Source organism: Oncorhynchus kisutch, linkage group LG26, assembly GCF_002021735.2.
Source record: "Oncorhynchus kisutch isolate 150728-3 linkage group LG26, Okis_V2, whole genome shotgun sequence".
Lineage (NCBI taxonomy): Eukaryota > Metazoa > Chordata > Actinopteri > Salmoniformes > Salmonidae > Oncorhynchus > Oncorhynchus kisutch.
Window position 1 is genome coordinate 12,324,884 of NC_034199.2, and position 10,901 is coordinate 12,335,784.

A 10,901-nucleotide genomic window follows, 5' to 3' on the forward strand; every position below is an offset into this window, starting at 1 on the left:
TGTTAGCCACTCAGGCCCGTCACAGAATACACCTCTTTCAAGCCACACTGTTAACCGTAAGAGGACATCAATATAAAAAAATGTAAAAGGAGGGATAGAAAAACTCCCTCCCCCATCTAACACACCCACGGGGGGCTGTAAAACACCAGTCGATAGGGCACCACCCCCTCTTCGCCTCTCCTGATCTACCCACTTCCCCCTCCAGCCTCCTCAGCAGTAAGAGCAGGAGGAGAGTCAGGCTTCTAGTTAAACTACAGGTTACTGATGACTTTAAATAAATCCTGGGAGGTTTCCATTACACACAACCTGGGCAGGATCAGAATCCGGGGTTGATGGGATTCCTCTCCTCATTTCCCGTTGCCATTCCAACTCTGTTTGTCCGGAACGCTGTGGGTGACCCGTCTCCTGGCAGGTCGCACACAAAGATTCTAACAGGCTTTTTCCTCATGATCACAAAGTGGCCCGATGCATGTCACCACACTTAGTTTTCAGCATATCGACTCCAGTAGAAAATAACATGTTGCCTATAGTTACTTTTCATTGCCCTTTTACTTTCAACCCTCCACATTGCACATTTGAAATACTGCAGAGAAAGAAAAACAGGTCTGTGACAAACTGTTTTGGATGAAAGTTTCTCATTGAAGACTGGAACAGTGAATGTTCCAGATAGAACAACAAGCCTTGGCTAGTAGCCCCGAGGTACGACGGGCAGCCAAGTGGAAAGGAGAAGTCCAGCGATAACACTGTCCTGCTATCAGTGACACACTAGATACCTGATACCACCTGATCTTTCTCTGACGGTTGAAAAACCAGTTCAGAAACCAATGACTTCTAAAATGCTGATGTATTTACAATAACACCACAGAGGTTTGCGTGATTCCGACATCGAAGGGCTTCGAGACGTTACTCGGGAGAGAAAAGTCAGACTGTCTGATAGGAGTGGAGCTGAAGCTTTCAGATCCCTCCTGACATCGTCTGGGGTGCAACACTACACAATTTACAGAGGCAGCCATGCAACCACTGTTCAAAGCTTCTGTATGCAAAGTGACTCACTTTCAAATTCAAAACAAAGTCAAAAGGACAGCTCAAACTCTACCAATTACCCCAATTTGGTTGACAGTAATTTATTTTAGAAATAGCCAAAAGTACAAGAATGCTTCTTTTCATACATGTTATGAAACGTCGACATGCTAATTCTATGCAAGACGGCAAACTAATTAGAAATTTGCAAACTGAAAGCAAAGTGTAATGTAGCACAAACTAATTCCATTAAAGAGGACCTCGTTAAATCTAGGCCTAATTGGAAAAATCTCTAATCCTATACCTAAATAATGCTTTAAATTGAAGAGTTGTGCTTATCCAGTTAGCCTATCCTTTCATAAACTGATTTCTGGACACAATAATTACAACGGGGACTTCAAGACACAAACAGTAGGACCATATTGTTTACAGCTGCGATGGGTGATTAGAACGCAGCCAACGTGACCAAACACTTACTGTTCGAGAGGATCCTCAGCTCTGTGACATCACGGCTCTGCAAACTGAAAAAGAAGAAGACAACAGTCAGCTTAATTGCTTTATTTTATTGATTTATTCATTCACCACAATTCCTGCCTGAAACTCCATTAAAATAAAATAAAAATGCTAATTTGGACAGGCTTATGGCCTGGGGGGGGTATACCTTATGCATTCAAACGTCGGCTGGGAATCAAAGCCCTGCTGCTGCAACATGGTCATATAACAGAGCAAACAAAACAAAGACGGGTGTATTTCAAACACGACAACAAATTTCAACTAAAATTGGAATACAACAGCACTTGCGTAAGCGCTCCCAAACACTTCTGGCGAGCCAGCAAACGTCTTATTTTCATTTAACGTTTCCATCGGTGTTTGTCTCAATTTGAACGTGAAGTAAACGAAGACTGCGTCAGTTTAACACCCGCTGTCAGCAGCAGACTTAAGCGCCAATGATTTACAGCCTTGACGCATCACTCAAATTCCCCTAGTCCACAATGCAACATGTCTACAGGACAACTGCAGGATCACACGGAGCCAAGGGAAACAGACAAGACTTGTGTTCATACTACAGACGATTATAGCAGCACAAACAATGAATGACAGCAAAAGGCCCAACATCAATGTTAGCGATCACATCAATGTTACGACAATGATTGTCATCTTTAAAATGACTCAGTCTGTTTCTTTATATTAGACTAATTTATTTTCAACATAAAAATGAAGAGGTGATGAACAACAAAGGCTTTCTATACTAACCTTTCAGTGCTCCCGGAGTAGCCTACAAATCACGACAAACTACTTTAAATTGGCAAGTATGGACACAGATCCCTAGGCTTGGACTAGCTAGGATTCATCTGAACCTAGGCCTGTGCCATATTACCTCAAACAACATGTCATTCACCTCTCGGTGCACTTGATCAGGGCCAACAGTTGCTTTCTGGACAATCCTCTCAGTGAGCACAGAGAGAGGTAAACAGGATGCTGTTAAAACTGCACTTGTGTCTTTTCAGCTCAGGAGGCAATTTGCTCTGACTGCTGCTGCTGTGGATGCTATGCCATTTCCTTATTTCCCTATCCTAGCAGATGCTTCACTCAAAATGGCTTCAAGCTAATTATGGGTATCTTAGGAGTGTGCCTCTACCTTCATTCACTCAAAGGATGGGTATCATTCACACACTAATTAGAGAAACATGCCTCCTCCTGCTACGGCTTAGTAACAAATCCATCCGGATTCACCCTTTGTCGATGGAGGACACATTCAGAGGATGACGATGTCCTCTTTTCGCTTCCTGTTTAGCATAACCTACCAGTACCTAACAGCATCTCAGGTTACACACCATAGAGCCTAGGCTAGTAGTAAAGTTTGACTGCATGTAAACTCAGCGAAGACAATAGTCATTGCGCCAAACCAAGTCATCCCATTAGTCGTCCATCTACAGTGAGGTTTATGGAGATTAAAAGCAGATGGGAAGAAGAAGAAAAGAAACATAGAAGAAAAGTCATGTTGACCTGTAGCCTATGAGAATGACTTGTATCAAGTCCTAGGCTTAAGTGGTCTTGAATCATACTTTGTGGACATTGACCGACGGGACTAAGGAATGCATAGGCATTGGATGGGCTACGGTGCTGGTTAAGAAAACCAGACAAATCTTGAATAAATGGGCTACAGGCCAAAACTGAGGCCCTTGCAAAAGGTTTAAACAAAGTATGAGCTTATTCACAGAGTAAGTAGGTCATTGCATGTCATTTCAGCAAGCCATGACACCCACCATGTCAGATAGAAACAGATAAGATTAGCATTCCTGAAACATTTTGTTACAATATAAATTTGATCTAAGAAATTAAGCTAATTGATTGCACCCAAAATAGCCATCTTCATTTATAGGATTCATATAATCTTCAATAAATATAGTACATAACATCCAAGTTTGACCATCATTCTTTGTAACAATGATTAAGACATCCAGTAAAGTCACCCACGGACCCCCAAGCCAACCCCAACAACCATTATGCCGGATCAGTTCTCTATGTTTGACATGTTAAAGATGTGACGAGTATTTTCTCTTCTTCTCCTGTTCAGAGAAATTCATCATTGAAGTCACTTGCATTATTTCCATAAATTAGTGTGAAAGTGTGCCTACTGATGCCACAATAGGTGGTTTGTGGGCGACTCGTAACCATATTATTGGAATCCTCATGTCTTATTCGTTGTGAGGCAGAATTATTAAAAGGGGGATACCTAGTCAGTTGTACAACTTAATGCATTCAACTGAAATGTGTCTTCCTCATTTAACCTAACCCCTCTGAATTCTATTTAAGAAATTGCATTGTTGGTAAGAAACCGAGTCACTGGGCAGGGGTACAGGTTAGTCGAGGTAATTTGTAAAGTAACTATGCATAGATAAACAGCGAATATCAGTGTAAAAAATATAAATAAAGGGGGGGGGGGGGGGGGGGGGGGGGGGAGGTCGCAATGTAAAAATTCCAGATGGCCATTTGATTAATTGTTCAGCAGTCTTATGGCTTCGGGGTATAAGCTGTTAATACTCTCGCCGAAGCATGTTCACCCCGATATTTACATGCTTTGCATGAGGTGCACGAGGGTATTACATGAGCTCCGCAGTTTTTAAGGAGCCTTTTGGCCCTAGACTTGGCGCTCTGGTACCGCTTGCCGTGCAGTAGCAGAGATAAGTCTATGAATTGAGTGACTGGAGTCTGACAATTTTTTGGGCCTTCCTCTGACACCGCAAGGAGATCTGGATGCCAGGAAGCTTGGACCCAGTGATGTATTGGGCTGTACGCACTACCCTCTGTAGCGCCTTACGGTTAGTTGCCGAGCAGTTGCCATAGCAGGCCGTGATGCAGCCAATCAGGATGCTCTCGATGATGCAGCTGTAGAACTTTGAGGATGTGTTTGGACGATGATAGTTCGTTGGTGATGTGGACACCAAGGAACTTGAAACTCACGACCTGCTCCACTTCAGCCCCGTTGATGTTAATGGGGCCTGTTCGGCCCTCCTTTCCTTATAGTCCAATCAGCTCCTTTGGTTTCCTCACATTGAGGGAGAGGTTTTTGTCCTGGCAGTGTCGGACCTCCTCCCTATAGGTGGTCTCATCGTTGTCGTCAGCAAACTTGATGATGGAGTTTGAGTCGCGCTTGGCCACGCAGTCGTGGGTGAACAGAGAGTACAGGAGGGGACTAAGCACATACCCTTGAGGGGCCCCAGTGTTGGGGATCTGCGTGGCAGATGTGTTGTTGCCTACCCTTACCACCTGGGGGCAGCCCGTCAGGAAGTCCAGGATCCAGTTGCAGATGCACTGCTTTCTTCAGTGTTGCTTGCCTCGAAGCGAACATAAAACGCATTTAGCTCACCTAGTAGGCTTGTCACTGGGCAGCTCACGGTTGGGTTTCCCTTCGTAGTCCGTAATAGTTTTGGCCGTGTCACATCCGACGAGTGTCAGAGTTGGTGTAGTAGCATTCAATCTTAGTCCTGTATTGACGCTTTGCCTGTTTGATGGTTCGTCTGAGGGCATAGGGGCATTTCTTATAAGTGTCTGGATTAGTGTCCCGCTCCTTGAAAGCATCAGCTCTAGCCTTTAGCTCGGTGTGAATGTTAACCAGAAGCCATAGATTACAGTTGGGATATGTACGTACAATCACTGTGGGGACAACATCATCGAAGCAGTTATTGATGAAACCGGTGACTGAGGTGGTATACCGCTCAATGCCATTGGATGAATCCCGGAACATATTTCAGTCTGTACTACCAAACAATCCTGTAGCGTAGCATTCGCATCATCTGACCACTTCTGTATTGGTACTTCCTGCTTTAGTTTTATTTGTAAGCAGGAGGATAGAATTATGGTCAGATTTGCCAAGTGGAGGGCTAGGGAGAGATTTGTACGTGTCTCTGTGTGGAGTAAAGTGGTCTAGAGTTAGTTTTTTTCCTCTGGATGCGCGTGTCATGCTGGTAGAAATTAGGTAAAACAGATTTAAGTTTGCCTGCATTAAAGTCCCCGGGTACTAGCATCGTTTCTGGATGAGCATTTTCTTGTTTGCTTATGGCCTTATACAACTCGTTGAGTGTGGTCTTAGTGCCAGCATCAGTTTGTGGTGGTAAATAGACAGCTACAAAGAATATAGATGAGAACTCTTGGTAGATACTGTGGTCTCCAGCTTATCATGCGGTATTCTACCTGAGGTGAGCAATACCGCAAGACTTCTTTAATTTTTAACACATGGCGCACCAGCAGTTGATAAATAGACACACACCCTCAACCCTCGTGTTACCAGACATAGCTGCTCTGTCCTGCCCAAAAAAAACAGAGAAGCCCGCCAGCTCTATATTATCTGTGTCTTCGTTTAGCCACGTCTCGGTGAAAGATAAGATATTACAGTTTGTAATGTCCCGTTGGTAGGATAGTCTTAATAGTAGATCGTCCAGTTTGTTTTCAGATTATTGCACTTTGGCCACTAATACAGAGGGTAGAGGTGGTTTACATACTCGTCTGAGAATTCATATGAGGCACTCTGCCCTCCTCCCCCTTTTCTTCACATGGATGACAGGGAGTTGGGCCTTATTCTCGACAAAGCAGTATATCCTTTGCGTCGGAAATCTTCGTCAAGTTCAAGGTGAGTAATCTGTTCTGATGTCCAGAAGCTCTTTAAGAGACGGTAGCAGCAACATTATGTACAAAATGAGTTAAACAATGCGAAAAAACAAACAAAATAGCACAGTTGGTTAGGAGCCCCTAAAATCCTACTATGTATGATGATAAAACCAAGAGTCCTGCACAGCTGTAATGTTTTACACATGCAGAAAAAACTACCAAAGTAATTTCTCACATTTCCACCAGGACAAACCATTCCCTGCCACGCTGGCATACAACATGACCAGAAAAAGAACATGAGAGGTTCTTGAAAACATCCTATTTTACATGTCCTTTGAGACATCATTGGAGGAAATAGGCCTTAAACAATAAACAGTTTAGATCCCTGGTTGTGTGGAGTTCCCAGAACACAATCTCACATCTCAATCAGCAACAGTAGTCCAAAAGTATTCAAATCCACTTGAGGAATGTAGTGATGTTCTGACAAGAGAGTGATGAGTTCAGTTGCATCCCGAGTGCCAAAAAACGGTATTCAGAGAGAAATATGTTTCCTAAAAGATGCCGGTGTTCCTGTCTGTATGCTTAAATTAGCTCTAAATACTTGGATTACACCAGGGAGTTCTCACACAGGATTTGCCATAGCATGGAGAAGCGGTTTCCATCCATCTCCACACAACTCGCATGTCAATAACAACCTCAGCAAAATGCAATGAATACACCGTTTATACCTCACATAAAACAGACAGGCTCTTCCTGCAACTACATCTGTTTCATTTTGTGGTTGGAACATCAGTAGAGGATGAGGGGAGATAAGCAGATATTATTTCTCTTTTCTCTTCTCTGATGTTTATCCAGCACTGGAAGCACAAAATGTCACTCCCTGGCCTCAAATAAAAGGGCTTTCCCAGTAGCTCCTTTGAACTGCTGCTTGGGCTGAACCTTCTCATGTTACGGCTAGCTGTCTTTCCATGCCATAATTTAAAGAATAGAGACAAGAGCATGAGACTGCCTTGAGAGAAAGCTCAACAACAGCAATGTTGAGTAATAAATAACAGTTATTTTCCAAGAGGTTTGCTTTTCCATCCTAGCTCCGCAAAGCTGTGATGGATTACCGAGTTTCACCATTTAATACGGAGTTCAGTGGGGAAGACCGTTTTGTCTGTCAAACTAACAGTGTCTTAACGTGTTCGGGTCATTTACCAACCTGAAAACATCTAAACCCTTTTTCAGCACCCACTATGGCCTAACACTTTCATTCATGATAGGTTCCTACATTTGTTTGTGGTTTTTGAAGTGCTTTGAAGGTGATATTAATTTGTTTTCGGCATTGTGGTGGAAATTAAGCAGCAATAGGAAAAATGAGGAAGATCCTAATAATCACGCCTACTGTAGTGTAGGTCCACGTGAGACACCTCTGTGCTCATACAGATTATTCCTGATAATCCACTCCTTCCAAACTGGGGATCCTTTTAAACCACTCAGCTAAAACAGGGTCCTACACTTGGTGCCATAATTGAATAAAAATAGGTTTATTTACAGTGGGCCATGTCTCCTTTCAATCTTACCTCAAATAAGCCATGTAGGCTATTAACTAAATAACTTGAACAAGTGTTGTCTTAACATGGAAAAGCGTCGGGAATATTTTTGTAATGTTAGCTAAAAAGGGAGTCGCATCGTTCTAAATGCACAAATGTCATCCGTCTTCCCTACAATCATGTGGAGTGGCAGGGTCCCTTTGCCTCCTTCCCCCTCCTCTATCTTGGGAGACACATTAAGCAGAGCTTGAATCAACAAAGCAGAATGTATCCGAGGTTGGTCTCTACTGACCCAGACACACTCGGTAAGGACAGATTCAAAACATTCACTCCCCCCCCTCCTCCTTGTAATTTCATGCAGTGTTCGGTGAAAATTAAATATTTAAAATCGTGGCTGCAGCAAGCTTGCTAGCACAGCTTAAATGGCAAGCCTTTGTGGCAGCAGTGACCAGATTTTAAATGCAGGAAGATCAATAAATTAAAAGGAGCCCTGCTGTGCTGAAGCACAATCTTGGTGTGTGAGTGGAATGGGTTAGGCCTATAATAGCCAGTGAGAGTCTGTGGCTCATCCTGCAACCATCTGAATTATGAATAGTCTACATGGAGTCTATTCACCAAATCCCAGTGTCCTCTCTGCCTCCACAATTCCAGCAGTTTAAACATGTACTACATGCAATTTCACCTAAGGATACAAATAGCAGTAAGCAGCCAAACAAACAGTCCAAACTATTAGCGTTTCAAACATGGAGTACTTATCACAGCAGGAGACTTCAATCATTGGAGCATCCGTTCTTCAGCTAAGACATTATGAAAAGCATCTCCAGGAGCAGAAAAATAAACCAGGAGGAAACAACACAAAAGGGGGGGAAAATATATTATGTAATCTCCCACTCCCTGACATGTTCCTAATAAACAACCCTCCTTAATAGTTCTCCAGCTCGGCCAATCAGAAAGTGTCAACCCTGACCTACAAAAGGATCACGTCAAACCTTAAAAATGTTTAAAAACATCAATCATGAAAACAAGAGAGGACGTTGAATTATACAGTATTAACCTCTAGGGTTTGCATACAAAGACCTTAGATTTATTGATGCCTGTGTGTTAAGGGCCTCGCCGCGCTGTTCTTTACAGTGAACCGGCTGCCAATTTGATGGACCTCTCAGCCCTCAGCAGGAGTTCAGCGTCTTTGATTAATGAGTGCAAGCTTGTGGAAGAGGGTATGAACAGGAGGGACAGGAGAAAGAAATGGTGTGAAAATGCACAATTGCCAGTCCTTTAATAGGACGGCTGCCATAATTACTGATGGGTCTAGTTCCTCCTTTTAGAAGAGCCAAACACACTTGGACCCCTTTCACAACCCCCACCAAAAGATTGAAAAGAGGCTGACCCCCCCAGTCTCGTTAAAATCCTCACACTCGACTTCGAGATGGCAATGGTGACTATTCAAAGACACTAAATGACAAAAAAACAATCTTGTTAAATCCAGATAACCCACGTTGGTGACAAACTTTTCCATCTCGCCTGTTGGAACACCAACCAGAAAAAGAGAAGAAGAAAAAAAAATCTGTTTATCATGGAAATTCACCTTGAATGATAAACAGCAATAATGTGTATCGCTGTTTCACTTAGACTAGGCCTAGTACAGTGACATATTTTGGATTGTCAATTAGGATAACTTAATGTTGTCATCAGAAGCAGGACATCTACCCGAAACAAATATCAATGTTTTACATTCTGGTTACAGGCTATATTGTGCTACTTAGGCTAGGCTACATGTTCTCAAGCAGACTAAGGGGCAAAAAACACACACCTCATATCTGCTAATTAGCCTACCAGTTAAACTAACAGGTTGTTGGTAAATTATAATGAATTTACTTTTGTTGTGTGCCTAATAGCCTACCTTAACAATAAGAAGCAAATTATTACACACATGCAAGGAATAGGCTGTAATTAACCAAGTGGTTGAATGGGTGAAAATAATGGAGCTAAAAATACATTTTATTAAATGACACCACTGGGGCTGGTAGCATTTAAATGTGCCGCTTCAAGCAATTCAGCAACGTTGAGAGATAATGCTAAGATTTTCCATCCTTGAAGAACAATACCCTGCGATATTCCAAACATTCAAATGCGCCACTGCTATTTTTATTAATGCTAAAGCTCACACATCCGGAGCTGGTGACTTGTTGTGATGCATTATTGTTTCCTCATTCTGAGACTGTTTTCAAGGACCACGAGCTCTGAATAAATATGAGGCAAATTCAGTGACCTTCCAGCATTGTATCTGGTTATTGGTTGATTCATTGGCAGTTACTGGATGCATGCATAACATATCAAGGCTGTAATCTGATTTATCTTGCATCCTTGGCTGGAATGGCAGCTTGAGCCATTTAAATGAATCGACTTTATGGGGATAATGTCTATTGCCATTTCACTTAGACTGCATGCAATAGTTAATCAATGAACTATTTACAAAAGACCAATCAATCCCTCTGTAGCACTAGTGGCAAAAGCAAAGCAGTGCCAAAGGAAGTTCACAAATGTGACATGTGAAATCAATGGCCCCAAACAAACAATCATGTTCTCCATTCAGTGAGTGTGGTGTAAGTGATACTAAAACTTTTTTTAAACTCAGAAGCTGGTTGTGTTTAAAGCTTGATTGCCAGGTTATTACCTCACTACATACACATTTTGCAATACAGTCTTTATTTTTCTTAAAATATGCTTTGGTCAAAATTGGATCTAGGCCTGTTACTAAGTTACTGGCAAAGTCCATTTTAAATTTGACATACTAATGGGGAAAGGCCGGACACAACCTGTAGACATTATAGGCTAGCTAGATTTACCTTATAGTCTAACAGCCCTGTAGTATTGGATCTGAACAAGCCTCGACAGATGTGTTCTATCACTTGTGCAGAGGTCAAATAACAAAGAGCCTAAAGGCCTATTAATAACTTAAGCTATTATACCTTCAGTTCCATCAACAAGGCAACAATAGGCATTTGCAATCAGAGTTTAAACTGTGGGCACATGAGTGTCCTGCACGTCACTGCACGTGTGCATGCATGTGCATTTGAGTGTGTGTGCTGGGGGTTAAATTCATTGCCAGTGCCACCGATGGTTTCCTAACATCGCAACGAAGGATCACAAGTTAAGCATTTCACTGTACTTGTGCATGTGACAAATAAAACTTGAAACTTGTAATGAAGCAGATGTCAAGTCGATTCATCTGAGGGA

The 10,901-nt window shown here is 42.4% G+C and overlaps 1 protein-coding gene across 15 annotated transcripts in view; it reads right to left on the reverse strand.

Annotated features, from left to right (window-relative positions):
- Positions 1 to 10,901, reverse strand: part of LOC109871163 (bromodomain adjacent to zinc finger domain protein 2B) — a 95,176-nt gene that overhangs the window by 69,226 nt on the left and 15,049 nt on the right. Inside the window, exon 1 of one of the 15 annotated variants that reach the window (XM_031805818.1) lies at positions 1,498 to 1,540. The exons of the other annotated variants lie outside the window; for them this stretch is intronic. The gene's annotated coding sequence lies outside the window, so the exon portion shown is untranslated. Of the gene's footprint in view, positions 1 to 1,497; positions 1,541 to 10,901 lie in introns of those variants that run through there. 15 annotated transcript variants of the gene reach the window in all.